The 22,500-nt window shown below is 41.2% G+C and overlaps 67 non-coding genes and 33 pseudogenes across 67 annotated transcripts in view; all 100 read left to right on the forward strand.

Moving 5' to 3' along the window:
- The window catches only part of LOC135064381 (5S ribosomal RNA), a 119-nt gene extending 76 nt beyond the window's left edge, over positions 1-43 (forward strand). Inside the window, exon 1 of the ribosomal RNA XR_010250689.1 lies at positions 1-43. This exon is cut by the window's left edge and continues 76 nt beyond it. This is a non-coding gene — a ribosomal RNA (5S ribosomal RNA).
- A 107-nt stretch (positions 44-150) lies between these two features.
- Positions 151-269, forward strand: LOC134887675 (5S ribosomal RNA; annotated as a pseudogene).
- A 107-nt stretch (positions 270-376) lies between these two features.
- On the forward strand, positions 377-495 carry LOC135063286 (5S ribosomal RNA). Its single transcript, XR_010249621.1, has one exon. It is a non-coding gene; the product is annotated as a 5S ribosomal RNA (ribosomal RNA).
- A 107-nt stretch (positions 496-602) lies between these two features.
- LOC134891212 (5S ribosomal RNA) lies at positions 603-722 on the forward strand (annotated as a pseudogene).
- A 107-nt stretch (positions 723-829) lies between these two features.
- On the forward strand, positions 830-948 carry LOC134890984 (5S ribosomal RNA; annotated as a pseudogene).
- Positions 949-1,055: 107 nt separating this feature from the next.
- Positions 1,056-1,174, forward strand: LOC135065616 (5S ribosomal RNA). The gene has a single exon (XR_010251892.1). It is a non-coding gene; the product is annotated as a 5S ribosomal RNA (ribosomal RNA).
- A 107-nt stretch (positions 1,175-1,281) lies between these two features.
- Positions 1,282-1,400, forward strand: LOC135064185 (5S ribosomal RNA). The gene has a single exon (XR_010250498.1). It is a non-coding gene; the product is annotated as a 5S ribosomal RNA (ribosomal RNA).
- A 107-nt stretch (positions 1,401-1,507) lies between these two features.
- LOC135062246 (5S ribosomal RNA) lies at positions 1,508-1,626 on the forward strand. The gene has a single exon (XR_010248600.1). It is a non-coding gene; the product is annotated as a 5S ribosomal RNA (ribosomal RNA).
- A 107-nt stretch (positions 1,627-1,733) lies between these two features.
- Positions 1,734-1,852, forward strand: LOC135064382 (5S ribosomal RNA). The gene has a single exon (XR_010250690.1). It is a non-coding gene; the product is annotated as a 5S ribosomal RNA (ribosomal RNA).
- A 107-nt stretch (positions 1,853-1,959) lies between these two features.
- LOC134888799 (5S ribosomal RNA) lies at positions 1,960-2,078 on the forward strand (annotated as a pseudogene).
- A 107-nt stretch (positions 2,079-2,185) lies between these two features.
- On the forward strand, positions 2,186-2,304 carry LOC134888066 (5S ribosomal RNA; annotated as a pseudogene).
- Positions 2,305-2,411: 107 nt separating this feature from the next.
- On the forward strand, positions 2,412-2,530 carry LOC134894094 (5S ribosomal RNA; annotated as a pseudogene).
- Positions 2,531-2,637: 107 nt separating this feature from the next.
- Positions 2,638-2,756, forward strand: LOC134886597 (5S ribosomal RNA). The gene has a single exon (XR_010170678.1). It is a non-coding gene; the product is annotated as a 5S ribosomal RNA (ribosomal RNA).
- A 107-nt stretch (positions 2,757-2,863) lies between these two features.
- On the forward strand, positions 2,864-2,982 carry LOC135064723 (5S ribosomal RNA). Its single transcript, XR_010251025.1, has one exon. It is a non-coding gene; the product is annotated as a 5S ribosomal RNA (ribosomal RNA).
- A 107-nt stretch (positions 2,983-3,089) lies between these two features.
- On the forward strand, positions 3,090-3,208 carry LOC135067613 (5S ribosomal RNA). Its single transcript, XR_010253824.1, has one exon. It is a non-coding gene; the product is annotated as a 5S ribosomal RNA (ribosomal RNA).
- Positions 3,209-3,315: 107 nt separating this feature from the next.
- On the forward strand, positions 3,316-3,435 carry LOC134888502 (5S ribosomal RNA; annotated as a pseudogene).
- A 107-nt stretch (positions 3,436-3,542) lies between these two features.
- Positions 3,543-3,661, forward strand: LOC134894279 (5S ribosomal RNA; annotated as a pseudogene).
- A 107-nt stretch (positions 3,662-3,768) lies between these two features.
- On the forward strand, positions 3,769-3,887 carry LOC135058878 (5S ribosomal RNA). Its single transcript, XR_010245302.1, has one exon. It is a non-coding gene; the product is annotated as a 5S ribosomal RNA (ribosomal RNA).
- A 107-nt stretch (positions 3,888-3,994) lies between these two features.
- LOC134895015 (5S ribosomal RNA) lies at positions 3,995-4,113 on the forward strand (annotated as a pseudogene).
- Positions 4,114-4,220: 107 nt separating this feature from the next.
- LOC135064383 (5S ribosomal RNA) lies at positions 4,221-4,339 on the forward strand. The gene has a single exon (XR_010250691.1). It is a non-coding gene; the product is annotated as a 5S ribosomal RNA (ribosomal RNA).
- A 107-nt stretch (positions 4,340-4,446) lies between these two features.
- On the forward strand, positions 4,447-4,565 carry LOC135058975 (5S ribosomal RNA). The gene has a single exon (XR_010245396.1). It is a non-coding gene; the product is annotated as a 5S ribosomal RNA (ribosomal RNA).
- A 107-nt stretch (positions 4,566-4,672) lies between these two features.
- Positions 4,673-4,792, forward strand: LOC134890586 (5S ribosomal RNA; annotated as a pseudogene).
- A 107-nt stretch (positions 4,793-4,899) lies between these two features.
- LOC135061421 (5S ribosomal RNA) lies at positions 4,900-5,018 on the forward strand. Its single transcript, XR_010247802.1, has one exon. It is a non-coding gene; the product is annotated as a 5S ribosomal RNA (ribosomal RNA).
- A 107-nt stretch (positions 5,019-5,125) lies between these two features.
- On the forward strand, positions 5,126-5,244 carry LOC135060142 (5S ribosomal RNA). Its single transcript, XR_010246532.1, has one exon. It is a non-coding gene; the product is annotated as a 5S ribosomal RNA (ribosomal RNA).
- Positions 5,245-5,351: 107 nt separating this feature from the next.
- LOC134890986 (5S ribosomal RNA) lies at positions 5,352-5,470 on the forward strand (annotated as a pseudogene).
- Positions 5,471-5,577: 107 nt separating this feature from the next.
- Positions 5,578-5,696, forward strand: LOC135065617 (5S ribosomal RNA). Its single transcript, XR_010251893.1, has one exon. It is a non-coding gene; the product is annotated as a 5S ribosomal RNA (ribosomal RNA).
- Positions 5,697-5,803: 107 nt separating this feature from the next.
- On the forward strand, positions 5,804-5,922 carry LOC135064186 (5S ribosomal RNA). The gene has a single exon (XR_010250499.1). It is a non-coding gene; the product is annotated as a 5S ribosomal RNA (ribosomal RNA).
- A 107-nt stretch (positions 5,923-6,029) lies between these two features.
- LOC135062247 (5S ribosomal RNA) lies at positions 6,030-6,148 on the forward strand. The gene has a single exon (XR_010248601.1). It is a non-coding gene; the product is annotated as a 5S ribosomal RNA (ribosomal RNA).
- A 107-nt stretch (positions 6,149-6,255) lies between these two features.
- On the forward strand, positions 6,256-6,374 carry LOC135064384 (5S ribosomal RNA). The gene has a single exon (XR_010250692.1). It is a non-coding gene; the product is annotated as a 5S ribosomal RNA (ribosomal RNA).
- A 107-nt stretch (positions 6,375-6,481) lies between these two features.
- Positions 6,482-6,600, forward strand: LOC134888800 (5S ribosomal RNA; annotated as a pseudogene).
- A 107-nt stretch (positions 6,601-6,707) lies between these two features.
- Positions 6,708-6,826, forward strand: LOC134887669 (5S ribosomal RNA; annotated as a pseudogene).
- Positions 6,827-6,933: 107 nt separating this feature from the next.
- Positions 6,934-7,052, forward strand: LOC134888068 (5S ribosomal RNA; annotated as a pseudogene).
- Positions 7,053-7,159: 107 nt separating this feature from the next.
- LOC134894095 (5S ribosomal RNA) lies at positions 7,160-7,278 on the forward strand (annotated as a pseudogene).
- A 107-nt stretch (positions 7,279-7,385) lies between these two features.
- Positions 7,386-7,504, forward strand: LOC134886598 (5S ribosomal RNA). The gene has a single exon (XR_010170679.1). It is a non-coding gene; the product is annotated as a 5S ribosomal RNA (ribosomal RNA).
- Positions 7,505-7,611: 107 nt separating this feature from the next.
- On the forward strand, positions 7,612-7,730 carry LOC135064735 (5S ribosomal RNA). The gene has a single exon (XR_010251036.1). It is a non-coding gene; the product is annotated as a 5S ribosomal RNA (ribosomal RNA).
- A 107-nt stretch (positions 7,731-7,837) lies between these two features.
- On the forward strand, positions 7,838-7,956 carry LOC135067614 (5S ribosomal RNA). Its single transcript, XR_010253825.1, has one exon. It is a non-coding gene; the product is annotated as a 5S ribosomal RNA (ribosomal RNA).
- Positions 7,957-8,063: 107 nt separating this feature from the next.
- LOC134888503 (5S ribosomal RNA) lies at positions 8,064-8,183 on the forward strand (annotated as a pseudogene).
- A 107-nt stretch (positions 8,184-8,290) lies between these two features.
- LOC134894280 (5S ribosomal RNA) lies at positions 8,291-8,409 on the forward strand (annotated as a pseudogene).
- A 107-nt stretch (positions 8,410-8,516) lies between these two features.
- Positions 8,517-8,635, forward strand: LOC135070594 (5S ribosomal RNA). Its single transcript, XR_010256752.1, has one exon. It is a non-coding gene; the product is annotated as a 5S ribosomal RNA (ribosomal RNA).
- Positions 8,636-8,742: 107 nt separating this feature from the next.
- LOC134895016 (5S ribosomal RNA) lies at positions 8,743-8,861 on the forward strand (annotated as a pseudogene).
- Positions 8,862-8,968: 107 nt separating this feature from the next.
- Positions 8,969-9,087, forward strand: LOC135064385 (5S ribosomal RNA). The gene has a single exon (XR_010250693.1). It is a non-coding gene; the product is annotated as a 5S ribosomal RNA (ribosomal RNA).
- Positions 9,088-9,194: 107 nt separating this feature from the next.
- LOC135058976 (5S ribosomal RNA) lies at positions 9,195-9,313 on the forward strand. Its single transcript, XR_010245397.1, has one exon. It is a non-coding gene; the product is annotated as a 5S ribosomal RNA (ribosomal RNA).
- A 107-nt stretch (positions 9,314-9,420) lies between these two features.
- LOC134890587 (5S ribosomal RNA) lies at positions 9,421-9,540 on the forward strand (annotated as a pseudogene).
- A 107-nt stretch (positions 9,541-9,647) lies between these two features.
- LOC135061422 (5S ribosomal RNA) lies at positions 9,648-9,766 on the forward strand. The gene has a single exon (XR_010247803.1). It is a non-coding gene; the product is annotated as a 5S ribosomal RNA (ribosomal RNA).
- Positions 9,767-9,873: 107 nt separating this feature from the next.
- Positions 9,874-9,992, forward strand: LOC135060143 (5S ribosomal RNA). Its single transcript, XR_010246533.1, has one exon. It is a non-coding gene; the product is annotated as a 5S ribosomal RNA (ribosomal RNA).
- A 107-nt stretch (positions 9,993-10,099) lies between these two features.
- Positions 10,100-10,218, forward strand: LOC134885084 (5S ribosomal RNA). Its single transcript, XR_010169209.1, has one exon. It is a non-coding gene; the product is annotated as a 5S ribosomal RNA (ribosomal RNA).
- A 107-nt stretch (positions 10,219-10,325) lies between these two features.
- On the forward strand, positions 10,326-10,444 carry LOC135068912 (5S ribosomal RNA). Its single transcript, XR_010255103.1, has one exon. It is a non-coding gene; the product is annotated as a 5S ribosomal RNA (ribosomal RNA).
- Positions 10,445-10,551: 107 nt separating this feature from the next.
- LOC135068648 (5S ribosomal RNA) lies at positions 10,552-10,670 on the forward strand. Its single transcript, XR_010254843.1, has one exon. It is a non-coding gene; the product is annotated as a 5S ribosomal RNA (ribosomal RNA).
- A 107-nt stretch (positions 10,671-10,777) lies between these two features.
- On the forward strand, positions 10,778-10,896 carry LOC134886599 (5S ribosomal RNA). Its single transcript, XR_010170680.1, has one exon. It is a non-coding gene; the product is annotated as a 5S ribosomal RNA (ribosomal RNA).
- Positions 10,897-11,003: 107 nt separating this feature from the next.
- Positions 11,004-11,122, forward strand: LOC135067615 (5S ribosomal RNA). The gene has a single exon (XR_010253826.1). It is a non-coding gene; the product is annotated as a 5S ribosomal RNA (ribosomal RNA).
- A 107-nt stretch (positions 11,123-11,229) lies between these two features.
- LOC134888504 (5S ribosomal RNA) lies at positions 11,230-11,349 on the forward strand (annotated as a pseudogene).
- A 107-nt stretch (positions 11,350-11,456) lies between these two features.
- LOC134892378 (5S ribosomal RNA) lies at positions 11,457-11,575 on the forward strand (annotated as a pseudogene).
- Positions 11,576-11,682: 107 nt separating this feature from the next.
- On the forward strand, positions 11,683-11,801 carry LOC134896125 (5S ribosomal RNA; annotated as a pseudogene).
- A 107-nt stretch (positions 11,802-11,908) lies between these two features.
- Positions 11,909-12,027, forward strand: LOC135064386 (5S ribosomal RNA). Its single transcript, XR_010250694.1, has one exon. It is a non-coding gene; the product is annotated as a 5S ribosomal RNA (ribosomal RNA).
- Positions 12,028-12,134: 107 nt separating this feature from the next.
- On the forward strand, positions 12,135-12,253 carry LOC135064146 (5S ribosomal RNA). Its single transcript, XR_010250458.1, has one exon. It is a non-coding gene; the product is annotated as a 5S ribosomal RNA (ribosomal RNA).
- A 107-nt stretch (positions 12,254-12,360) lies between these two features.
- LOC135064388 (5S ribosomal RNA) lies at positions 12,361-12,479 on the forward strand. Its single transcript, XR_010250696.1, has one exon. It is a non-coding gene; the product is annotated as a 5S ribosomal RNA (ribosomal RNA).
- Positions 12,480-12,586: 107 nt separating this feature from the next.
- On the forward strand, positions 12,587-12,705 carry LOC135058977 (5S ribosomal RNA). The gene has a single exon (XR_010245398.1). It is a non-coding gene; the product is annotated as a 5S ribosomal RNA (ribosomal RNA).
- A 107-nt stretch (positions 12,706-12,812) lies between these two features.
- On the forward strand, positions 12,813-12,931 carry LOC135070605 (5S ribosomal RNA). Its single transcript, XR_010256763.1, has one exon. It is a non-coding gene; the product is annotated as a 5S ribosomal RNA (ribosomal RNA).
- Positions 12,932-13,038: 107 nt separating this feature from the next.
- LOC135058494 (5S ribosomal RNA) lies at positions 13,039-13,157 on the forward strand. The gene has a single exon (XR_010244921.1). It is a non-coding gene; the product is annotated as a 5S ribosomal RNA (ribosomal RNA).
- Positions 13,158-13,264: 107 nt separating this feature from the next.
- Positions 13,265-13,383, forward strand: LOC134901158 (5S ribosomal RNA). Its single transcript, XR_010174651.1, has one exon. It is a non-coding gene; the product is annotated as a 5S ribosomal RNA (ribosomal RNA).
- A 107-nt stretch (positions 13,384-13,490) lies between these two features.
- On the forward strand, positions 13,491-13,609 carry LOC134886104 (5S ribosomal RNA). Its single transcript, XR_010170198.1, has one exon. It is a non-coding gene; the product is annotated as a 5S ribosomal RNA (ribosomal RNA).
- A 107-nt stretch (positions 13,610-13,716) lies between these two features.
- LOC134890434 (5S ribosomal RNA) lies at positions 13,717-13,835 on the forward strand (annotated as a pseudogene).
- Positions 13,836-13,942: 107 nt separating this feature from the next.
- On the forward strand, positions 13,943-14,061 carry LOC135064746 (5S ribosomal RNA). The gene has a single exon (XR_010251047.1). It is a non-coding gene; the product is annotated as a 5S ribosomal RNA (ribosomal RNA).
- A 107-nt stretch (positions 14,062-14,168) lies between these two features.
- On the forward strand, positions 14,169-14,287 carry LOC135059659 (5S ribosomal RNA). The gene has a single exon (XR_010246056.1). It is a non-coding gene; the product is annotated as a 5S ribosomal RNA (ribosomal RNA).
- A 107-nt stretch (positions 14,288-14,394) lies between these two features.
- Positions 14,395-14,514, forward strand: LOC134886435 (5S ribosomal RNA). Its single transcript, XR_010170517.1, has one exon. It is a non-coding gene; the product is annotated as a 5S ribosomal RNA (ribosomal RNA).
- Positions 14,515-14,621: 107 nt separating this feature from the next.
- LOC134895035 (5S ribosomal RNA) lies at positions 14,622-14,740 on the forward strand (annotated as a pseudogene).
- A 107-nt stretch (positions 14,741-14,847) lies between these two features.
- Positions 14,848-14,966, forward strand: LOC135070766 (5S ribosomal RNA). Its single transcript, XR_010256919.1, has one exon. It is a non-coding gene; the product is annotated as a 5S ribosomal RNA (ribosomal RNA).
- A 107-nt stretch (positions 14,967-15,073) lies between these two features.
- On the forward strand, positions 15,074-15,193 carry LOC134897938 (5S ribosomal RNA; annotated as a pseudogene).
- A 107-nt stretch (positions 15,194-15,300) lies between these two features.
- LOC135064757 (5S ribosomal RNA) lies at positions 15,301-15,419 on the forward strand. The gene has a single exon (XR_010251058.1). It is a non-coding gene; the product is annotated as a 5S ribosomal RNA (ribosomal RNA).
- Positions 15,420-15,526: 107 nt separating this feature from the next.
- Positions 15,527-15,645, forward strand: LOC134892667 (5S ribosomal RNA). The gene has a single exon (XR_010171590.1). It is a non-coding gene; the product is annotated as a 5S ribosomal RNA (ribosomal RNA).
- Positions 15,646-15,752: 107 nt separating this feature from the next.
- LOC135068913 (5S ribosomal RNA) lies at positions 15,753-15,871 on the forward strand. The gene has a single exon (XR_010255104.1). It is a non-coding gene; the product is annotated as a 5S ribosomal RNA (ribosomal RNA).
- Positions 15,872-15,978: 107 nt separating this feature from the next.
- On the forward strand, positions 15,979-16,097 carry LOC134888245 (5S ribosomal RNA; annotated as a pseudogene).
- Positions 16,098-16,204: 107 nt separating this feature from the next.
- Positions 16,205-16,323, forward strand: LOC134886600 (5S ribosomal RNA). Its single transcript, XR_010170681.1, has one exon. It is a non-coding gene; the product is annotated as a 5S ribosomal RNA (ribosomal RNA).
- A 107-nt stretch (positions 16,324-16,430) lies between these two features.
- On the forward strand, positions 16,431-16,549 carry LOC135058874 (5S ribosomal RNA). Its single transcript, XR_010245298.1, has one exon. It is a non-coding gene; the product is annotated as a 5S ribosomal RNA (ribosomal RNA).
- Positions 16,550-16,656: 107 nt separating this feature from the next.
- LOC135068964 (5S ribosomal RNA) lies at positions 16,657-16,775 on the forward strand. Its single transcript, XR_010255155.1, has one exon. It is a non-coding gene; the product is annotated as a 5S ribosomal RNA (ribosomal RNA).
- Positions 16,776-16,882: 107 nt separating this feature from the next.
- Positions 16,883-17,001, forward strand: LOC135067616 (5S ribosomal RNA). Its single transcript, XR_010253827.1, has one exon. It is a non-coding gene; the product is annotated as a 5S ribosomal RNA (ribosomal RNA).
- Positions 17,002-17,108: 107 nt separating this feature from the next.
- On the forward strand, positions 17,109-17,228 carry LOC134888506 (5S ribosomal RNA; annotated as a pseudogene).
- Positions 17,229-17,335: 107 nt separating this feature from the next.
- LOC134892809 (5S ribosomal RNA) lies at positions 17,336-17,454 on the forward strand (annotated as a pseudogene).
- A 107-nt stretch (positions 17,455-17,561) lies between these two features.
- LOC135066982 (5S ribosomal RNA) lies at positions 17,562-17,680 on the forward strand. Its single transcript, XR_010253213.1, has one exon. It is a non-coding gene; the product is annotated as a 5S ribosomal RNA (ribosomal RNA).
- Positions 17,681-17,787: 107 nt separating this feature from the next.
- LOC134895017 (5S ribosomal RNA) lies at positions 17,788-17,906 on the forward strand (annotated as a pseudogene).
- Positions 17,907-18,013: 107 nt separating this feature from the next.
- On the forward strand, positions 18,014-18,132 carry LOC135064389 (5S ribosomal RNA). Its single transcript, XR_010250697.1, has one exon. It is a non-coding gene; the product is annotated as a 5S ribosomal RNA (ribosomal RNA).
- A 107-nt stretch (positions 18,133-18,239) lies between these two features.
- LOC135066285 (5S ribosomal RNA) lies at positions 18,240-18,358 on the forward strand. Its single transcript, XR_010252537.1, has one exon. It is a non-coding gene; the product is annotated as a 5S ribosomal RNA (ribosomal RNA).
- A 107-nt stretch (positions 18,359-18,465) lies between these two features.
- Positions 18,466-18,584, forward strand: LOC135070674 (5S ribosomal RNA). The gene has a single exon (XR_010256829.1). It is a non-coding gene; the product is annotated as a 5S ribosomal RNA (ribosomal RNA).
- Positions 18,585-18,691: 107 nt separating this feature from the next.
- On the forward strand, positions 18,692-18,810 carry LOC135064769 (5S ribosomal RNA). Its single transcript, XR_010251070.1, has one exon. It is a non-coding gene; the product is annotated as a 5S ribosomal RNA (ribosomal RNA).
- Positions 18,811-18,917: 107 nt separating this feature from the next.
- On the forward strand, positions 18,918-19,036 carry LOC135064781 (5S ribosomal RNA). Its single transcript, XR_010251082.1, has one exon. It is a non-coding gene; the product is annotated as a 5S ribosomal RNA (ribosomal RNA).
- A 107-nt stretch (positions 19,037-19,143) lies between these two features.
- On the forward strand, positions 19,144-19,262 carry LOC134886875 (5S ribosomal RNA). Its single transcript, XR_010170951.1, has one exon. It is a non-coding gene; the product is annotated as a 5S ribosomal RNA (ribosomal RNA).
- Positions 19,263-19,369: 107 nt separating this feature from the next.
- Positions 19,370-19,488, forward strand: LOC135068914 (5S ribosomal RNA). Its single transcript, XR_010255105.1, has one exon. It is a non-coding gene; the product is annotated as a 5S ribosomal RNA (ribosomal RNA).
- A 107-nt stretch (positions 19,489-19,595) lies between these two features.
- Positions 19,596-19,714, forward strand: LOC134888246 (5S ribosomal RNA; annotated as a pseudogene).
- Positions 19,715-19,821: 107 nt separating this feature from the next.
- On the forward strand, positions 19,822-19,941 carry LOC134885034 (5S ribosomal RNA). The gene has a single exon (XR_010169162.1). It is a non-coding gene; the product is annotated as a 5S ribosomal RNA (ribosomal RNA).
- A 107-nt stretch (positions 19,942-20,048) lies between these two features.
- LOC135069853 (5S ribosomal RNA) lies at positions 20,049-20,167 on the forward strand. The gene has a single exon (XR_010256034.1). It is a non-coding gene; the product is annotated as a 5S ribosomal RNA (ribosomal RNA).
- A 107-nt stretch (positions 20,168-20,274) lies between these two features.
- Positions 20,275-20,393, forward strand: LOC135065502 (5S ribosomal RNA). Its single transcript, XR_010251782.1, has one exon. It is a non-coding gene; the product is annotated as a 5S ribosomal RNA (ribosomal RNA).
- Positions 20,394-20,500: 107 nt separating this feature from the next.
- LOC134888627 (5S ribosomal RNA) lies at positions 20,501-20,619 on the forward strand (annotated as a pseudogene).
- A 107-nt stretch (positions 20,620-20,726) lies between these two features.
- On the forward strand, positions 20,727-20,845 carry LOC135063708 (5S ribosomal RNA). The gene has a single exon (XR_010250033.1). It is a non-coding gene; the product is annotated as a 5S ribosomal RNA (ribosomal RNA).
- Positions 20,846-20,952: 107 nt separating this feature from the next.
- Positions 20,953-21,071, forward strand: LOC134887624 (5S ribosomal RNA; annotated as a pseudogene).
- Positions 21,072-21,178: 107 nt separating this feature from the next.
- Positions 21,179-21,297, forward strand: LOC135059422 (5S ribosomal RNA). The gene has a single exon (XR_010245825.1). It is a non-coding gene; the product is annotated as a 5S ribosomal RNA (ribosomal RNA).
- Positions 21,298-21,424: 127 nt separating this feature from the next.
- Positions 21,425-21,543, forward strand: LOC135059660 (5S ribosomal RNA). Its single transcript, XR_010246057.1, has one exon. It is a non-coding gene; the product is annotated as a 5S ribosomal RNA (ribosomal RNA).
- Positions 21,544-21,650: 107 nt separating this feature from the next.
- Positions 21,651-21,769, forward strand: LOC134890211 (5S ribosomal RNA; annotated as a pseudogene).
- Positions 21,770-21,876: 107 nt separating this feature from the next.
- LOC135064995 (5S ribosomal RNA) lies at positions 21,877-21,995 on the forward strand. The gene has a single exon (XR_010251289.1). It is a non-coding gene; the product is annotated as a 5S ribosomal RNA (ribosomal RNA).
- Positions 21,996-22,102: 107 nt separating this feature from the next.
- On the forward strand, positions 22,103-22,221 carry LOC135067048 (5S ribosomal RNA). Its single transcript, XR_010253277.1, has one exon. It is a non-coding gene; the product is annotated as a 5S ribosomal RNA (ribosomal RNA).
- A 107-nt stretch (positions 22,222-22,328) lies between these two features.
- Positions 22,329-22,447, forward strand: LOC135061307 (5S ribosomal RNA). The gene has a single exon (XR_010247692.1). It is a non-coding gene; the product is annotated as a 5S ribosomal RNA (ribosomal RNA).
- The last annotated feature ends 53 nt before the right edge of the window (positions 22,448-22,500 follow it).

Here is a 22,500-nt window from a genome sequence, read left to right on the forward strand (position 1 = left end):
ACTTGGATGGGAGACCACCTGGGAATACAAGGTGCTGTAGATATTTTTATACTGCCAACACCGTTCTGTTGATGCATTCCATTTTCAAACGTATTCATTTATGAACCAGTAGTTAGAAGTAGAAAAGTTCTAACAGAAACCACAAAGCTCATCTACAGCCACACCACAATGGATACGCCCAATCTCATCTGATCTTGGAAGCTAAGCAGTGTTGGGCCTGATTAGTACTTGGATGGGAGACCACTTGGGAATACAAGATGCTGTAGATATTTTTATACTGCCAACACCGTTCTGTTGATGCATTCCATTTTCAAACGTATTCATTTATGAACCAGTAGTTAGAAGTAGAAAAGTTCTAACAGAAACCGTAAAACTCATCTACAGCCACACCACACTGGATACGCCCAATCTCATCTGATCTTGGAAGCTAAGCAGTGTTGGGCCTGGTTAGTACTTGGATGGAAGACCACCTGAGAATACAAGGTGCTGTAGATATTTTTATACTACCAACACCGTTCTGTTGATGCATTCCATTTTCAAACGTATTCATTTATGAACCAGTAGTTAGAAGTAGAAAAGTACTAACAGAAACCATAAAGCTCTTCTACAGCCACACCACACTGGATATGCCCAATCTCATCTGATCTAGGAAGCTAAGCAGTGTTGGGCCTGGTTAGTACTTGGATGGGAGACCACCTGGGAATACATAGGTGCTGTAGATATTTTTATACTGCCAACACCGTTCTGTTGATGCATTCCATTTTCAAACGTATTCATTTATGAACCAGTAGTTAGAAGTAGAAAAGTTCTAACAGAAACCAGAAAGGTCATCTACAGCCACACCACACTGGATACGCCCAATCTCATCTGATCTAGGAAGCTAAGCAGTGTTGGGCCTGGTTAGTACTTGGATGGGAGACCACCTGGTAATACAAGGTGTTGTAGATATTTTTATACTACCAACACCGTTCTGTTGATGCATTCCATTTTCAAACGTATTCATTTATGAACCAGTAGTTAGAAGTAGAAAAGTTCTAACAGAAACCAGAAAGCTCATCTACAGCCACACCACACTGGATACGCCCAATCTCATCTGATCTTGGAAGCTAAGCAGTGTTGGGCCTGGTTAGTACATTGATGGGAGACCACCTGGGAATACAAGGTGCTGTAGATATTTTTATACTGCCAACACCGTTCTGTTGATGCATTCCATTTTCAAACGTATTCATTTATGAACCAGTAGTTAGAAGTAGAAAAGTTTTAACAGAATCCACAAAGCTCATCTACAGCCACACCACACTGAATACGCCCAATCTCCTCTGATCTTGGAAGCTAAGCAGTGTTGGGCCTGGTTAGTACTTTGATGGGAGACCACCTGGGAATACAAGGTGCTGTAGATATTTTTATACTGCCAACACCGTTCTGTTGATGCATTCCATTTTCAAACGTATTCATTTATGAACCAGTAGTTAGAAGTAGAAAAGTTCTAACAGAAACCATAAAGCTCATCTACAGCCACACCACACTGGATACACCCAATCTCATCTGATCTTGGAAGCTTAGCAGTGTTGGGCCTGGTTAGTACTTGGATGGGAGACCACCTGGGAATACAAGGTGCTGTAGATATTTTTAAACTACCATCACCGTTCTGTTGATGCATTCCATTTTCAAACGTATTCATTTATGAACCAGTAGTTAGAAGTAGAAAAGTACTAACAGAAACCATAAAGCTCTTCTACAGCCACACCACACTGGATATGCCCAATCTCATCTGATCTTGGAAGCTAAGCAGTGTTGGGCCTGGTTAGTACTTGGATGGGAGACCACCTGGGAATACAAGGTGCTGTAGATATTTTTATACTGCCAACACCGTTCTGTTGATGCATTCCATTTTCAAACGTATTCATTTATGAACCAGTAGTTAGAAGTAGAAAAGTTCTAACAGAAACCACAAAGCTCATCTACAGCCACACCACACTGGATATGCCCAATCTCATCTGATCTTGGAAGCTAAGCAGTGTTGGGGTTGGTTAGTACTTGGATGGGAGACCACCTGGGAATACAAGGTGCTGTAGATATTTTTATACTGCCAACACCGTTCTGTTGATGCATTCCATTTTCAAACGTATTCATTTATGAACCAGTAGTTAGAAGTAGAAAAGTTCTAACAGAAACCACAAAGCTCATCTACAGCCACACCACACTGGATACGTCCAATCTCCTCTGATCTTGGAAGCTAAGCAGTGTTGGGCCTGGTTAGTACTTGGATGGGAGATCACCTGGGAATACAAGGTGCTGTAGATATTTTTATACTGCCAACACCGTTCTGTTGATGCATTCCATTTTCAAACGTATTCATTTATGAACCAGTAGTTAGAAGTAGAAAAGTTCTAACAGAAACCACAGAGCTCATCTACAGCCACACCACACTGGATACGCCCAATCTCATCTGATCTTGGAAGCTAAGCAGTGTTGGGCCTGGTTATTACTTGGATGGGAGACCACCTGGAAATACAAAGTGCTGTCGATATTTTTATACTACCAACACCGTTCTGTTGATGCATTCCATTTTCAAACGTATTCATTTATGAACCAGTAGTTAGAAGTAGAAAAGTTCTAACAGAAACCATAAAGCTCATCTACAGCCACACCACACTGGATACGCCCAATCTCATCTGATCTTGGAAGCTTAGCAGTGTTGGGCCTGGTTAGTACTTGGATGGGAGACCACCTGGGAATACAAGGTGCTATAGATATTTTTATACTGCCAACACCGTTCTGTTGATGCATTCCATTTTCAAACGTATTCATTTATGAACCAGTAGTTAGAAGTAGAAAAGTTCTAACAGAAACCACAAAGCTCATCTACAGCCACACCACACTGGATACGCCCAATCTCATCTGATCTTGGAAGCTAAGCAGTGTTGGGCCTGGTTAGTACTTGGATGGGAGACCACCTGGGAATACAAGGTGCTGTAGATAATTTTATACTGCCAACACCGTTCTGTTGATGCATTCCATTTTAAAACGTATTCATTTATGAACCAGTAGTTAGAAGTAGAAAAGTTCTAACAGAAACCAGAAAGTTCATCTACAGCAACACCACACTGGATACGCCTAATCTCATCTGATCTTGGAAGCTAAGCAGTGTTGGGCCTGGTTAGTACTTGGATGGGAGACCACCTGAGAATACAAGGTGCTGTAGATATTTTTATACTACCATCACCGTTCTGTTGATGCATTCCATTTTCAAGCGTATTCATTTATGAACCAGTAGTTAGAAGTAGAAAAGTACTAACAGAAACCATAAAGCTCTTCTACAGCCACACCACACTGGATATGCCCAATCTCATCTGATCTTGGAAGCTAAGCAGTGTTGGGCCTGGTTTGTACTTGGATGGGAGACCACCTGGGAATACATAGGTGCTGTAGATATTTTTATACTGCCAACACCGTTCTGTTGATGCCTTCCATTTTCAAACGTATTCATTTATGAACCAGTAGTTAGAAGTAGAAAAGTTCTAACAGAAACCACAAAGCTCATCTACAGCCACACCTCACTGGATACGCCCAATCTCATCTGATCTAGGAAGCTAAGCAGTGTTGGGCCTGGTTTGTACTTGGATGGGAGACAACCTGGGAATACAAGGTGTTGTAGATATTTTTATACTACCAACACCGTTCTGTTGATGCATTCCATTTTCAAACGTATTCATTTATGAACCAGTAGTTAGAAGTAGAAAAGTTCTAACAGAAACCAGAAAGTTCATCTACAGCCACACCACACTGGATACGCCCAATCTCGTCTGATCTTGGAAGCTAAGCAGTGTTGGGCCTGGTTAGTACTTTGATGGGAGACCACCTGGGAATACAAGGTGCTGTAGATATTTTTATACTGCCAACACCGTTCTGTTGATGCATTCCATTTTCAAACGTATTCATTTATGAACCAGTAGTTAGAAGTAGAAAAGTTCTAACAGAAACCACAAAGCTCATCTACAGCCACACCACACTGGATACGCCCAATCTCATCTGATCTTGGAAGCTTAGCAGTGTTGGGCATGGTTATTACTTGGATGGGAGACCACCTGGAAATACAAAGTGCTGTAGATATTTTTATACTACCAACACCGTTCTGTTGATGCATTCCATTTTCAAACGTATTCATTTATGAACCAGTAGTTAGAAGTAGAAAAGTACTAACAGAAACCATAAAGCTCTTCTACAGCCACACCACACTGGATATGCCCAATCTCATCTGATCTTGGAAGCTAAGCAGTGTTGGGCCTGGTTAGTACTTGGATGGGAGACCACCTGGGAATACAAGGTGCTGTAGATATTTTTATACTGCCAACACCGTTCTGTTGATGCATTCCATTTTCAAACGTATTCATTTATGAACCAGTAGTTAGAAGTAGAAAAGTTCTAACAGAAACCACAAAGCTCATCTACAGCCACACCACACTGGATATGCCCAATCTCATCTGATCTTGGAAGCTAAGCAGTGTTGGGCCTGGTTAGTACTTGGATGGGAGACCACCTGGGAATACAAGGTGCTGTAGATATTTTTATACTGCCAACACCGTTCTGTTGATGCATTCCATTTTCAAATGTATTCATTTATGAACCAGTAGTTAGAAGTAGAAAAGTACTAACAGAAATCATAAAGCTCTTCTACAGCCACACCACACTGGATATGCCCAATCTCATCTGATCTTGGAAGCTAAGCAGTGTTGGGCCTGGTTAATACTTGGATGGGAGACCACCTGGGAATACATAGGTGCTGTAGATATTTTTATACTGCCAACACCGTTCTGTTGATGCATTCCATTTTTAAACGTATTCATTTATGAACCAGTAGTTAGAAGTAGAAAAGTTCTAACAGAAACCACAAAGGTCATCTACAGCCACACCACACTGGATACGCCCTATCTCATCTGATCTAGGAAGCTAAGCAGTGTTGGGCCTGGTTAGTACTTGGATGGGAGACCACCTGGGAATACAAGGTGTTGTAGATATTTTTATACTACCAACACCGTTCTGTTGATGCATTCCATTTTCAAACGTATTCATTTATGAACCAGTAGTTAGAAGTAGAAAAGTTCTAACAGAAACCACAAAGATCATCTACAGCCACACCACACTGGATACGCCCAATCTCATCTGATCTTGGAAGCTAAGCAGTGTTGGGCCTGGTTAGTACTTGGATGGGAGACCACCAGGGAATACAAGGTGCTGTAGATATTTTTATACTGCCAACACCGTTCTGTTGATGCATTCCATTTTCAAACGTATTCATTTATGAACCAGTAGTTAGAAGTAGAAAAGTTCTAACAGAAACCAGAAAGGTCATCTACAGCCACACCACACTGGATACGCCCAATCTCATCTGATCTAGGAAGCTAAGCAGTGTTGGGCCTGGTTAGTACTTGGATGGGAGACCACCTGGTAATACAAGGTGTTGTAGATATTTTTATACTACCAACACCGTTCTGTTGATGCATTCCATTTTCAAACGTATTCATTTATGAACCAGTATTTAGAAGTAGAAAAGTTCTAACAGAAACCAGAAAGTTCATCTACAGCCACACCACACTGGATACGCCCAATCTCATCTGATCTTGGAAGCTAAGCAGTGTTGGGCCTGGTTAGTACATTGATGGGAGACCACCTGGGAATACAAGGTGCTGTAGATATTTTTATACTGCCAACACCGTTCTGTTGATGCATTCCATTTTCAAACGTATTCATTTATGAACCAGTAGTTAGAAGTAGAAAAGTTTTAACAGAAACCACAAAGCTCATCTACAGCCACACCACACTGAATACGCCCAATCTCCTCTGATCTTGGAAGCTAAGCAGTGTTGGGCCTGGTTAGTACTTTGATGGGAGACCACCTGGGAATACAAGGTGCTGTAGATATTTTTATACTGCCAACACCGTTCTGTTGATGCATTCCATTTTCAAACGTATTCATTTATGAACCAGTAGTTAGAAGTAGAAAAGTTCTAACAGAAACCATAAAGCTCATCTACAGCCACACCACACTGGATACACCCAATCTCATCTGATCTTGGAAGCTTAGCAGTGTTGGGCCTGGTTAGTACTTGGATGGGAGACCACCTGGGAATACAAGGTGCTGTAGATATTTTTAAACTACCATCACCGTTCTGTTGATGCATTCCATTTTCAAACGTATTCATTTATGAACCAGTAGTTAGAAGTAGAAAAGTACTAACAGAAACCATAAAGCTCTTCTACAGCCACACCACACTGGATATGCCCAATCTCATCTGATCTTGGAAGCTAAGCAGTGTTGGGCCTGGTTAGTACTTGGATGGGAGACCACCTGGGAATACAAGGTGCTGTAGATATTTTTATACTGCCAACACCGTTCTGTTGATGCATTCCATTTTCAAACGTATTCATTTATGAACCAGTAGTTAGAAGTAGAAAAGTTCTAACAGAAACCACAAAGCTCATCTACAGCCACACCACACTGGATATGCCCAATCTCATCTGATCTTGGAAGCTAAGCAGTGTTGGGGTTGGTTAGTACTTGGATGGGAGACCACCTGGGAATACAAGGTGCTGTAGATATTTTTATACTGCCAACACCGTTCTGTTGATGTATTCCATTTTCAAATGTATTCATTTATGAACCAGTAGTTAGAAGTAGAAAAGTTCTAACAGAAACCAGAAAGTTCATCTACAGCCACACCACAATGGATACGCCCAATCTCATCTGATCTTGGAAGCTAAGCAGTGTTGGGCCTGGTTAGTACTTTGATGGGAGACCACCTGGGAATACAAGCTGCTGTAGATATTTTTATACTGCCAACACCGTTCTGTTGATGCATTCCATTTTCAAACGTATTCATTTATGAACCAGTAGTTAGAAGTAGAAAAGTTCTAACAGAAACCACAAAGCTCATCTACAGCCACACCACACTGGATACGTCCAATCTCCTCTGATCTTGGAAGCTAAGCAGTGTTGGGCCTGGTTAGTACTTGGATGGGAGATCACCTGGGAATACAAGGTGCTGTAGATATTTTTATACTGCCAACACCGTTCTGTTGATGCATTCCATTTTCAAACGTATTCATTTATGAACCAGTAGTTAGAAGTAGAAAAGTTCTAACAGAAACCACAGAGCTCATCTACAGCCACACCACACTGGATACGCCCAATCTCATCTGATCTTGGAAGCTAAGCAGTGTTGGGCCTGGTTATTACTTGGATGGGAGACCACCTGGAAATACAAAGTGCTGTCGATATTTTTATACTACCAACACCGTTCTGTTGATGCATTCCATTTTCAAACGTATTCATTTATGAACCAGTAGTTAGAAGTAGAAAAGTTCTAACAGAAACCATAAAGCTCATCTACAGCCACACCACACTGGATACGCCCAATCTCATCTGATCTTGGAAGCTTAGCAGTGTTGGGCCTGGTTAGTACTTGGATGGGAGACCACCTGGGAATACAAGGTGCTATAGATATTTTTATACTGCCAACACCGTTCTGTTGATGCATTCCATTTTCAAACGTATTCATTTATGAACCAGTAGTTAGAAGTAGAAAAGTTCTAACAGAAACCACAAAGCTCATCTACAGCCACACCACACTGGATACGCCCAATCTCATCTGATCTTGGAAGCTAAGCAGTGTTGGGCCTGGTTAGTACTTGGATGGGAGACCACCTGGGAATACAAGGTGCTGTAGATAATTTTATACTGCCAACACCGTTCTGTTGATGCATTCCATTTTAAAACGTATTCATTTATGAACCAGTAGTTAGAAGTAGAAAAGTTCTAACAGAAACCAGAAAGTTCATCTACAGCAACACCACACTGGATACGCCTAATCTCATCTGATCTTGGAAGCTAAGCAGTGTTGGGCCTGGTTAGTACTTGGATGGGAGACCACCTGAGAATACAAGGTGCTGTAGATATTTTTATACTACCATCACCGTTCTGTTGATGCATTCCATTTTCAAGCGTATTCATTTATGAACCAGTAGTTAGAAGTAGAAAAGTACTAACAGAAACCATAAAGCTCTTCTACAGCCACACCACACTGGATATGCCCAATCTCATCTGATCTTGGAAGCTAAGCAGTGTTGGGCCTGGTTTGTACTTGGATGGGAGACCACCTGGGAATACATAGGTGCTGTAGATATTTTTATACTGCCAACACCGTTCTGTTGATGCATTCCATTTTCAAACGTATTCATTTATGAACCAGTAGTTAGAAGTAGAAAAGTTCTAACAGAAACCACAAAGCTCATCTACAGCCACACCTCACTGGATACGCCCAATCTCATCTGATCTAGGAAGCTAAGCAGTGTTGGGCCTGGTTTGTACTTGGATGGGAGACAACCTGGGAATACAAGGTGTTGTAGATATTTTTATACTACCAACACCGTTCTGTTGATGCATTCCATTTTCAAACGTATTCATTTATGAACCAGTAGTTAGAAGTAGAAAAGTTCTAACAGAAACCAGAAAGTTCATCTACAGCCACACCACACTGGATACGCCCAATATCATCTGATCTTGGAAGCTAAGCAGTGTTGGGCCTGGTTAGTACTTTGATGGGAGACCACCTGGGAATACAAGGTGCTGTAGATATTTTTATACTGCCAACACCGTTCTGTTGATGCATTCCATTTTCAAACGTATTCATTTATGAACCAGTAGTTAGAAGTAGAAAAGTTCTAACAGAAACCACAAAGCTCATCTACAGCCACACCACACTGGATACGCCCAATCTCATCTGATCTTGGAAGCTTAGCAGTGTTGGGCATGGTTATTACTTGGATGGGAGACCACCTGGAAATACAAAGTGCTGTAGATATTTTTATACTACCAACACCGTTCTGTTGATGCATTCCATTTTCAAACGTATTCATTTATGAACCAGTAGTTAGAAGTAGAAAAGTACTAACAGAAACCATAAAGCTCTTCTACAGCCACACCACACTGGATATGCCCAATCTCATCTGATCTTGGAAGCTAAGCAGTGTTGGGCCTGGTTAGTACTTGGATGGGAGACCACCTGGGAATACAAGGTGCTGTAGATATTTTTATACTGCCAACACCGTTCTGTTGATGCATTCCATTTTCAAACGTATTCATTTATGAACCAGTAGTTAGAAGTAGAAAAGTTCTAACAGAAACCACAAAGCTCATCTACAGCCACACCACACTGGATATGCCCAATCTCATCTGATCTTGGAAGCTAAGCAGTGTTGGGCCTGGTTAGTACTTGGATGGGAGACCACCTGGGAATACAAGGTGCTGTAGATATTTTTATACTGCCAACACCGTTCTGTTGATGCATTCCATTTTCAAATGTATTCATTTATGAACCAGTAGTTAGAAGTAGAAAAGTACTAACAGAAATCATAAAGCTCTTCTACAGCCACACCACACTGGATATGCCCAATCTCATCTGATCTTGGAAGCTAAGCAGTGTTGGGCCTGGTTAATACTTGGATGGGAGACCACCTGGGAATACATAGGTGCTGTAGATATTTTTATACTGCCAACACCGTTCTGTTGATGCATTCCATTTTTAAACGTATTCATTTATGAACCAGTAGTTAGAAGTAGAAAAGTTCTAACAGAAACCACAAAGGTCATCTACAGCCACACCACACTGGATACGCCCTATCTCATCTGATCTAGGAAGCTAAGCAGTGTTGGGCCTGGTTAGTACTTGGATGGGAGACCACCTGGGAATACAAGGTGTTGTAGATATTTTTATACTACCAACACCGTTCTGTTGATGCATTCCATTTTCAAACGTATTCATTTATGAACCAGTAGTTAGAAGTAGAAAAGTTCTAACAGAAACCACAAAGATCATCTACAGCCACACCACACTGGATACGCCCAATCTCATCTGATCTTGGAAGCTAAGCAGTGTTGGGCCTGGTTAGTACTTGGATGGGAGACCACCAGGGAATACAAGGTGCTGTAGATATTTTTATACTGCCAACACCGTTCTGTTGATGCATTCCATTTTCAAACGTATTCATTTATGAACCAGTAGTTAGAAGTAGAAAAGTTCTAACAGAAACCATAAAGCTCATCTACAGCCACATCACACTGGATACGCCCAATCTCATCTGATCTTGGAAGCTTAGCAGTGTTGGGCCTGGTTAGTACTTGGATGGGAGACCACCTGGGAATACAAGGTGCTGTAGATATTTTTATACTGCCAACACCGTTCTGTTGATGCATTCCATTTTCAAATGTATTCATTTATGAACCAGTAGTTAGAAGTAGAAAAGTACTAACAGAAATCATAAAGCTCTTCTACAGCCACACCACACTGGATATGCCCAATCTCATCTGATCTTGGAAGCTAAGCAGTGTTGGGCCTGGTTAGTACTTGGATGGGAAACCACCTGGGAATACAAGGTGCTGTAGATAATTTTATACTGCCAACACCGTTCTGTTGATGCATTCCATTTTAAAACGTATTCATTTATGAACCAGTAGTTAGAAGTAGAAAAGTTCTAACAGAAACCAGAAAGTTCATCTACAGCAACACCACACTGGATACGCCCAATCTCATCTGATCTTGGAAGCTAAGCAGTGTTGGGCCTGGTTAGTACTTGGATGGGAGATCACCTGAGAATACAAGGTGCTGTAGATATTTTTATACTACCAACACCGTTCTGTTGATGCATTCCATTTTCAAACGTATTCATTTATGAACCAGTAGTTAGAAGTAGAAAAGTTCTAACAGAAACCATAAAGCTCATCTACAGCCACACCACACTGGATACGCCCAATCTCATCTGATCTTGGAAGCTTAGCAGTGTTGGGCCTGGTTAGTACTTGGATGGGAGACCACCTGGGAATACAAGGTGCTATAGATATTTTTATACTGCCAACACCGTTCTGTTGATGCATTCCATTTTCAAACGTATTCATTTATGAACCAGTAGTTAGAAGTAGAAAAGTTCTAACAGAAACCAGAAAGTTCATCTACAGCAACACCACACTGGATACGCCTAATCTCATCTGATCTTGGAAGCTAAGCAGTGTTGGGCCTGGTTAGTACTTGGATGGGAGACCACCTGAGAATACAAGGTGCTGTAGATATTTTTATACTACCATCACCGTTCTGTTGATGCATTCCATTTTCAAACGTATTCATTTATGAACCAGTAGTTAGAAGTAGAAAAGTACTAACAGAAACCATAAAGCTCTTCTACAGCCACACCACACTGGATATGCCCAATCTCATCTGATCTTGGAAGCTAAGCAGTGTTGGGCCTGGTTTGTACTTGGATGGGAGACCACCTGGGAATACATAGGTGCTGTAGATATTTTTATACTGCCAACACCGTTCTGTTGATGCATTCCATTTTCAAACGTATTCATTTATGAACCAGTAGTTAGAAGTAGAAAAGTTCTAACAGAAACCACAAAGCTCATCTACAGCCACACCTCACTAGATACGCCCAATCTCATCTGATCTAGGAAGCTAAGCAGTGTTGGGCCTGGTTTGTACTTGGATGGGAGACCACCTGGGAATACAAGGTGTTGTAGATATTTTTATACTGCCAACACCGTTCTGTTGATGCATTCCATTTTCAAACGTATTCATTTATGAACCAGTAGTTAGAAGTAGAAAAGTTCTAACAGAAACCACAAAGCTCATCTACAGCCACACCACACTGGATACGCCCAATCTCATCTGATCTTGGAAGCTTAGCTGTGTTGGGCATGGTTATTACTTGGATGGGAGACCACCTGGAAATACAAAGTGCTGTAGATATTTTTATACTACCAACACCGTTCTGTTGATGCATTCCATTTTCAAACGTATTCATTTATGAACCAGTAGTTAGAAGTAGAAAAGTACTAACAGAAACCATAAAGCTCTTCTACAGCCACACCACACTGGATATGCCCAATCTCATCTGATCTTGGAAGCTAAGCAGTGTTGGGCCTGGTTAGTACTTGGATGGGAGACCACCTGGGAATACAAGGTGCTGTAGATATTTTTATACTGCCAACACCGTTCTGTTGATGCATTCCATTTTCAAACGTATTCATTTATGAACCAGTAGTTAGAAGTAGAAAAGTTCTAACAGAAACCACAAAGCTCATCTACAGCCACACCACACTGGATATGCCCAATCTCATCTGATCTTGGAAGCTAAGCAGTGTTGGGCCTGGTTAGTACTTGGATGGGAGACCACCTGGGAATACAAGGTGTTGTAGATATTTTTATACTACCAACACCGTTCTGTTGATGCATTCCATTTTCAAACGTATTCATTTATGAACCAGTAGTTAGAAGTAGAAAAGTACTAACAGAAACCATAAAGCTCTTCTACAGCCACACCACACTGGATATGCCCAATCTCATCTGATCTTGGAAGCTAAGCAGTGTTGGGCCTGGTTAGTACTTGGATGGGAGACCACCTGGGAATACAAGGTGCTGTAGATATTTTTATACTGCCAACACCGTTCTGTTGATGCATTCCATTTTCAAACGTATTCATTTATGAACCAGTAGTTAGAAGTAGAAAAGTTCTAACAGAAACCACAAAGCTCATCTACAGCCACACCACACTGGATATGCCCAATCTCATCTGATCTTGGAAGCTAAGCAGTGTTGGGCCTGGTTAGTACTTGGATGGGAGACCACCTGGGAATACAAGGTGCTGTAGATATTTTTATACTGCCAACACCGTTCTGTTGATGCATTCCATTTTCAAATGTATTCATTTATGAACCAGTAGTTAGAAGTAGAAAAGTTCTAACAGAAACCACAAAGCTCATCTACAGCCACACCACATTGGATACGCCCAATCTCATCTGATCTTGGAAGCTAAGCAGTGTTGGGCCTGGTAATTACTTGGATGGGAGACCTCCTGGGAATACAAGGTGCTGTAGATATTTTTAAACTGCCAACACCGTTCTGTTGATGCATTCCATTTTCAAACGTATTCATTTATGAACCAGTAGTTAGAAGTAGAAAAGTTCTAACAGAAACCACAAAGCTCATCTACAGCCATACCACACTGGATACGCCCAATCTCATCTGATCTTGGAAGCTAAGAAGTGTTGGGCCTGGTTAGTACTTGGATGGGAGACCACCTGGGAATACAAGGTGCTGTAGATATTTTTATACTGCCAACACCGTTCTGTTGATGCATTCCATTTTCAAACGTATTCATTTATGAACCAGTAGTTAGAAGTAGAAAAGTTCTAACAGAAACCACAAAGCTCATCTACAGCCACACCACACTGGATACGCCCAATCTCATCTGATCTTGGAAGCTAAGCAGTGTTGGGCCTGATTAGTACTTGGATGGGAGACCACCTGGGAATACAAGGTGCTGTAGATATTTTTATACTGCCAACACCGTTCTGTTGATGCATTCCATTTTCAAACGTATTAATTTATGAACCAGTAGTTAGAAGTAGAAAAGTTCTAACAGAAACCACAAAGCTCATCTACAGTCACACCACATTGGATACGCCCAATCTCATCTGATCTTGGAAGCTAAGCAGTGTTGGGCCTGGTAATTACTTGGATGGGAGACCACCTGGGAATACAAGGTGCTGTAGATATTTTTAAACTGCCAAACCCGTTCTGTTGATGCATTCCATTTTCAAACGTATTCATTTATAAACCAGTAGTTAGAAGTAGAAAAGTTCTAACAGAAACCACAAAGCTCATCTACAGCCATACCACACAGGATATACCCAATCTCATCTGATCTTGGACGCTAAGAAGTGTTGGGCCTGGTTAGTACTTGGATGGGAGACTACCTGGGAATACAAGGTGCTGTAGATATTTTTATACTGCCAACACCGTTCTGTTGATGTATTCCATTTTCAAACGTATTCATTTATGAACCAGTAGTTAGAAGTAGAAAAGTTCTAACAGAAACCATAAAGCTCATCTACAGCCACACCACACTGGATACGCCCAATCTCATCTGATCTTGGAAGCTAAGCAGTGTTGGGCCTGGTTAGTACTTGGATGGGAGACCACCTGGGAATACAAGGTGCTGTAGATATTTTTATACTACCAACACCGTTCTGTTGATGCATTCCATTTTCAAACGTATTCATTTATGAACCAGTAGTTAGAAGTAGAAAAGTTCTAACAGAAACTTGAAAGTTCATCTACAGCAACACCACACTGGATACGCCCAATCTCATCTGATCTTGGAAGCTAAGCAGTGTTGGGCCTGGTTAGTACTTGGATGGGAGACCACCTGGGAATACAAGGTGCTGTAGATATTTTTATACTACCAACACCGTTCTGTTGATGCATTCCATTTTCAAACGTATTCATTTATGAACCAGTAGTTAGAAGTAGAAAAATACTAACAGAAACCATAAAGCTCTTCTACAGCCACACCACACTGGATATACCCAATCTCATCTGATCTTGGAAGCTAAGCAGTGTTGGGCCTGGTTAGTACTTGGATGGGAGGCCACCTGGGAATACATAGGTGCTGTAGATATTTTTATACTGCCAACACCGTTCTGTTGATGCATTCCATTTTAAAACGTATTCATTTATGAACCAGTAGTTAGAAGTAGAAAAGTTCAAACAGAAACCACAAAGCTCATCTACAGCCACACCACACTGGATTTGCCCAATCTCATCTAATCTTGGAAGCTGAGCAGTGTTGGGCCTGGTTAGTACTTGGATGGGAGACCACCTGGAAAAACAAGGTGCTGTAGATATTTTTATACTGCCAACACCGTTCTGTTGATGCATTCCATTTTAAAACGTATTCATTTATGAACCAGTAGTTAGAAGTAGAAAAGTTCTAATAGAAACCAGAAAGTTCATCTACAGCAACACCACACTGGATACGCCCAATCTCATCTAATCTTGGAAGCTAAGCAGTGTTGGGCCTGGTTAGTACTTGGATGGGAGACCACCTGGGAATACAAGGTGCTGTAGATATTTTTATACTGCCAACACTGTTCTGTTGATGCATTCCATTTTCAAACGTATTAATTTATGAACCAGTAGTTAGAAGTAGAAAAGTTCTAACAGAAACTACAAAGCTCATCTACATCCAAAACCACACTGGATACGCCCAATCTCATCTGATTTTGGAAGCTAAGCAGTGTAGAGCCTGGTTAGGACTTGGATGGGAGACCACCTGGGAATACAAGGTGCTGTTGATATTTTTATACTACCAACACCGTTCTGTTGATGCATTCCATTTTCAAACGTATTCATTTATGAACCAGTAGTTAGAAGTAGAAAAGTTCTAACAGAAACCACAAAGATCATCTACAGCCACACCACACTGGATACGCCCAATCTCATCTGATCTTGGAAGCTAAGCAGTGTTGGGCCTGGTTAGTACTTGGATGGGAGACCACCTGGGAATACAAGGTGCTGTAGATATTTTTATACTGCCAACACCGTTCTGTTGATGCATTCCATTTTCAAACGTGTTCATTTATGAACCAGTAGTTAGAAGTAGAAAAGTTCTAACAGAAACCACAAAGCTCATCTACAGCCACACCACACTGGATACGCCCAATCTCATCTGATCTTGGAAGTTAAGCAGTGTTGGGCCTGGTTAGTACTTGGATGGGAGACCACCTGGGAATACAAGGTGCTGTAGATATTTTTATACTGCCAACACCGTTCTGTTGATGCATTCCATTTTCAAATGTATTCATTTATGAACCAGTAGTTAGAAGTAGAAAAGTACTAACAGAAATCATAAAGCTCTTCTACAGCCACACCACACTGGATATGCCCAATCTCATCTGATCTTGGAAGCTAAGCAGTGTTGGGCCTGGTTAGTACTTGGATGGGAAACCACCTGGGAATACAAGGTGCTGTAGATAATTTTATACTGCCAACACCGTTCTGTTGATGCATTCCATTTTAAAACGTATTCATTTATGAACCAGTAGTTAGAAGTAGAAAAGTTCTAACAGAAACCAGAAAGTTCATCTACAGCAACACCACACTGGATACGCCCAATCTCATCTGATCTTGGAAGCTAAGCAGTGTTGGGCCTGGTTAGTACTTGGATGGGAGATCACCTGAGAATACAAGGTGCTATAGATATTTTTATACTACCAACACCGTTCTGTTGATGCATTCCATTTTCAAACGTATTCATTTATGAACCAGTAGTTAGAAGTAGAAAAGTTCTAACAGAAACCATAAAGCTCATCTACAGCCACACCACACTGGATACGCCCAATCTCATCTGATCTTGGAAGCTTAGCAGTGTTGGGCCTGGTTAGTACTTGGATGGGAGACCACCTGGGAATACAAGGTGCTATAGATATTTTTATACTGCCAACACCGTTCTGTTGATGCATTCCATTTTCAAACGTATTCATTTATGAACCAGTAGTTAGAAGTAGAAAAGTTCTAACAGAAACCACAAAGCTCATCTACAGCCACACCACACTGGATACGCCCAATCTCATCTGATCTTGGAAGCTAAGCAGTGTTGGGCCTTGTTAGTACTTGGATGGGAGACCACCTGGGAATACAAGGTGCTGTAGATATTTTTATACTGCCAACACCGTTCTTTTGATGCATTCCATTTTCAAATGTATTCATTTATGAACCAGTAGTTAGAAGTAGAAAAGTACTAACAGAAATCATAAAGCTCTTCTACAGCCACACCACTCTGGATATGCCCAATCTCATCTGATCTTGGAAGCTAAGCAGTGTTGGGCCTGGTTAGTACTTGGATGGGAGACCACCTGGGAATACAAGGTGCTGTAGATAATTTTATACTGCCAACACCGTTCTGTTGATGCATTCCATTTTAAAACGTATTCATTTATGAACCAGTAGTTAGAAGTAAAAAAGTTCTAACAGAAACCAGAACGTTCATCTACAGCAACACCACACTGGATACGCCTAATCTCATCTGATCTTGGAAGCTAAGCAGTGTTGGGCCTGGTTAGTACTTGGATGGGAGACCACCTGAGAATACAAGGTGCTGTAGATATTTTTATACTACCATCACCGTTCTGTTGATGCATTCCATTTTCAAACGTATTCATTTATGAACCAGTAGTTAGAAGTAGAAAAGTACTAACAGAAACCATAAAGCTCTTCTACAGCCACACCACACTGGATATGCCCAATCTCATCTGATCTTGGAAGCTAAGCAGTGTTGGGCCTGGTTTGTACTTGGATGGGAGACCACCTGGGAATACATAGGTGCTGTAGATATTTTTATACTGCCAACACCGTTCTGTTGATGCATTCCATTTTCAAACGTATTCATTTATGAACCAGTAGTTAGAAGAAGAAAAGTTCTAACAGAAACCACAAAGCTCATCTACAGCCACACCTAACTGGATACGCCCAATCTCATCTGATCTAGGAAGCTAAGCAGTGTTGGGCCTGGTTTGTACTTGGATGGGAGACCACCTGGGAATACAAGGTGTTGTAGATATTTTTATACTACCAACACCGTTCTGTTGATGCATTCCATTTTCAAACGTATTCATTTATGAACCAGTAGTTAGAAGTAGAAAAGTTCTAACAGAAACCAGAAAGTTCATCTACAGCCACACCACACTGGATACGCCCAATCTCATCTGATCTTGGAAGCTAAGCAGTGTTGGGCCTGGTTAGTGCTTTGATGGGAGACCACCTGGGAATACAAGGTGCTGTAGATATTTTTATACTGCCAACACCGTTCTGTTGATGCATTCCATTTTCAAACGTATTCATTTATGAACCAGTAGTTAGAAGTAGAAAAGTTCTAACAGAAACCACAAAGCTCATCTACAGCCACACCACACTGGATACGCCCAATCTCATCTGATCTTGGAAGCTTAGCAGTGTTGGGCATGGTTATTACTTGGATGGGAGACCACCTGGAAATACAAAGTGCTGTAGATATTTTTATACTACCAACACCGTTCTGTTGATGCATTCCATTTTCAAACGTATTCATTTATGAACCAGTAGTTAGAAGTAGAAAAGTACTAACAGAAACCATAAAGCTCTTCTACAGCCACACCACACTGGATATGCCCAATCTCATCTGATCTTGGAAGCTAAGCAGTGTTGGGCCTGGTTAGTACTTGGATGGGAGACCACCTGGGAATACAAGGTGCTGTAGATATTTTTATACTGCCAACACCGTTCTGTTGATGCATTCCATTTTCAAACGTATTCATTTATGAACCAGTAGTTAGAAGTAGAAAAGTTCTAACAGAAACCATAAAGCTCATCTACAGCCACACCACACTGGATACGCCCAATCTCATCTGATCTTGGAAGCTTAGCAGTGTTGGGCCTGGTTAGTACTTGGATGGGAGACCACCTGGGAATACAAGGTGCTGTAGATATTTTTATACTGCCAACACCGTTCTGTTGATGTATTCCATTTTCAAATGTATTCATTTATGAACCAGTAGTTAGAAGTAGAAAAGTACTAACAGAAATCATAAAGCCCTTCTACAGCCACACCACACTGGATATGCCCAATCTCATCTGATCTTGGAAGCTAAGCAGTGTTGGGCCTGGTTAGTACTTGGATGGGAGACCACTTGGGAATACAAGGTGTTGTAGATATTTTTATACTACCAACACCGTTCTGTTGATGCATTCCATTTTCAAACGTATTCATTTATGAACCAGTAGTTAGAAGTAGAAAAGTTCTAACAGAAACCATAAAGCTCATCTACAGCCACACCACACTGGATACGCCCAATCTCATCTGATCTTGGAAGCTAAGCAGTGTTGGGCCTGGTTAGTACTTGGATGGGAGACCACCTGGGAATACAAGGTGCTGTAGATATTTTTATACTACCAACACCGTTCTGTTGATGCATTCCATTTTCAAACGTATTCATTTATGAACCAGTAGTTAGAAGTAGAAAAGTTCTAACAGAAACCACAAAGATCATCTACAGCCACACCACACTGGATACGCCCAATCTCATCTGATCTTGGAAGCTAAGCAGTGTTGGGCCTGGTTAGTACTTGGATGGGAGACCACCTGGGAATACAAGGTGCTGTAGATATTTTTATACTGCCAACACCGTTCTGTTGATGCATTCCATTTTCAAACGTATTCATTTATAAACCAGTAGTTAGAAGTAGAAAAGTTCTAACAGAAACTATAAAGCTCATCTACAGTCACATCACACTGGATACGCCCAATCTCATCTGATCTTGGAAGCTTAGCAGTGTTGGGCCTGGTTAGTACTTGGATGGGAGACCACCTGGGAATACAAGGTGCTGTAGATATTTTTATACTGCCAACACCGTTCTGTTGATGCATTCCATTTTCAAATGTATTCATTTATGAACCAGTAGTTAGAAGTAGAAAAGTACTAACAGAAATCATAAAGCTCTTCTACAGCCACACCACACTGGATATGCCCAATCTCATCTGATCTTGGAAGCTAAGCAGTGTTGGGCCTGGTTAGTACTTGGATGGGAAACCACCTGGGAATACAAGGTGCTGTAGATAATTTTATACTGCCAACACTGTTCTGTTGATGCATTCCATTTTAAAACGTATTCATTTATGAACCAGTAGTTAGAAGTAGAAAAGTTCTAACAGAAACCAGAAAGTTCATCTACAGCAACACCACACTGGATACGCCCAATCTCATCTGATCTTGGAAGCTAAGCAGTGTTGGGCCTGGTTAGTACTTGGATGGGAGATCACCTGAGAATACAAGGTGCTATAGATATTTTTATACTACCAACACCGTTCTGTTGATGCATTCCATTTTCAAACGTATTCATTTATGAACCAGTAGTTAGAAGTAGAAAAGTACTAACAGAAACCATAAAGCTCTTCTACAGCCACACCACACTGGATATGCCCAATCTCATCTGATCTTGGAAGCTAAGCAGTGTTGGGCCTGGTTAGTACTTGGATGGGAGACCACCTGGGAATACATAGGTGCTGTAGATATTTTTATACTGCCAACACCGTTCTGTTGATGCATTCCATTTTCAAACGTATTCATTTATGAACCAGTAGTTAGAAGTAGAAAAGTTCTAACAGAAACCACAAAGGTCATCTACAGCCACACCACACTGGATACGCCCAATCTCATCTGATCTAGGAAGCTAAGCAGTGTTGGGCCTGGTTAGTACTTGGATGGGAGACCACCTGGGAATACAAGGTGTTGTAGATATTTTTATACTACCAACACCGTTCTGTTGATGCATTCCATTTTCAAACGTATTCATTTATGAACCAGTAGATAGAAGTAGAAAAGTTCTAACAGAAACAATAAAGCTCATCTACAGCCACACCACACTGGATACGCCCAATCTCATCTGATCTTGGAAGCTAAGCAGTTTTGGGCCTGGTTAGTACTTGGATGGGAGACCACCTGGGAATACAAGGTGCTGTAGATATTTTTATACTACCAACACCGTTCTGCTGATGCATTCCATTTTCAAACGTATTCATTTATGAACCAGTAGTTAGAAGTAGAAAAGTTCTAACAGAAACCACAAAGCTCATCTACAGCTACACCACACTGGATACGCCCAATCTCATCTGATCTTGGAAGCTTAGCAGTGTTGGGCCTGGTTAGTACTTGGATGGGAGACCACCTGGGAATACAAGGTGCTGTAAATATTTTTATACTGCCAACACCGTTCTGTTGATGCATTCCATTTTCAAATGTATTCATTTATGAACCAGTAGTTAGAAGTAGAAAAGTTCTAACAGAAACCACAAAGCTCATCTACAGCCACACCACACTGGATACGCCCAATCTTATCTGATCTTGGAAGCTAAGCAGTGTTGGGCCTGGTTAGTACTTGGATGGGAGACCACCTGGGAATACAAGGTGCTGTAGATATTTTTATACTGCCAACACCGTTCTGTTGATGCATTCAATTTTCAAATGTATTCATTTATGAACCAGTAGTTAGAAGTAGAAAAGTTCAAACAGAAACCACAAAGCTCATCTACAGCCACACCACCCTGGATACGCCCAATCTCATCTGATCTTGGAAGCTAAGCAGTGTTGGGCCTGGTTAGTACTTGGATGGGAGACCACCTGGGAATACAAGGTACCGTAGATATTTTTATACTGCCAACACCATTCTGTTGATGCATTCCATTTTCAAACGTATTCATTTATAAACCAGTAGTTAGAAGTAGAAAAGTTCTAACAGAAACCACAAAGCTCATCTACAGCCACACCACACTGGGTACGCCCAATCTCATCTGATCTTGGAAGCTAAGCAGTGTTGGGCCTGGTTAGTACTTGGATGGGAGACCACCTGGGAATACAAGGTGCTGTAGATATTTTTATACTGCCAACACCGTTCTGTTGATGCATTCCATTTTAAAACTTATTCATTTATGAACCAGTAGTTAGAAGTAGAAAAGTTCTAACAGAAACCAGAAAGTTCTAACAGAAACCAGAAAGTTCATCTACAGCAACACCACACTGGATACGCCCAATCTCATCTGATCTTGGAAGCTAAGCAGTGTTGGGCCTGGTTAGTACTTGGATGGGAGACCACCTGGGAATACAAGGTGCTGTAGATATTTTTATACTGCCAACACCGTTCTGTTGATGCATTCCATTTTCAAACGTGTTAATTTATGAACCAGTAGTTAGAAGTAGAAAAGTTCTAACAGAAACCACAAAGCTCATCTAGAGCCACACCACACTGGATACGCCCAATCTCATCTGATCTTGGAAGCTAAGCAGTGTTGGGCATGGTTAGTACTTGGATGGGAGACCACCTGGGAATGCAAGGTGTTGTAGATATTTTTATACTGCCAACACCGTTCTGTTGATGCATTCCATTTTCAAACGTATTCATTTATGAACCAGTAGTTAGAAGTAGAAAAGTTCTAACAGAAACCACAAAGCTCATCTACAGCCACACCACACTGGATACGCCCAATCTCATCTGATCTTGGAAGCTAAGCAGTGTTGGGCCTGGTTAGTACTTGGATGGGAGACCACCTGGGAATACAAAGTGCTGTAGATATTTTTATACTGCCAACACCGTTCTGTTGATGCATTCCATTTTGAAACGTATTCATTTATGAACCAGTAGTTAGAAGTAGAAAAGTTCTAACAGAAACCACAAAGGTCATCTACAGCCACACCACACTGGATACGCCCAATCTCATCTGATCTAGGAAGCTAAGCAGTGTTGGGCCTGGTTAGTACTTGGATGGGAGACCACCTGGGAATACAAGGTGCTGTAGATGTTTTTATACTGCCAACACCGTTCTGTTGATGCATTCCATTTTCAAACGTATTCATTTATGAACCAGTAGTTAGAAGTAGAAAAGTTCTAACAGAAACCACAAAGCTCATTTACAGACACACCACACTGGATACGCCCAATCTCATCTGATCTTGGAAGCTAAGCAGTGTTGGGCCTTGTTAGTACTTGGATGGGAGACCACCTGGGAATACAAGGTGCTGTAGATATTTTTATACTGCCAACAACGTTCTGTTGATGCATTCCATTTTCAAATGTATTC

Source organism: Pseudophryne corroboree, chromosome 3 (genome assembly GCF_028390025.1).
Source record: "Pseudophryne corroboree isolate aPseCor3 chromosome 3, aPseCor3.hap2, whole genome shotgun sequence".
Lineage (NCBI taxonomy): Eukaryota > Metazoa > Chordata > Amphibia > Anura > Myobatrachidae > Pseudophryne > Pseudophryne corroboree.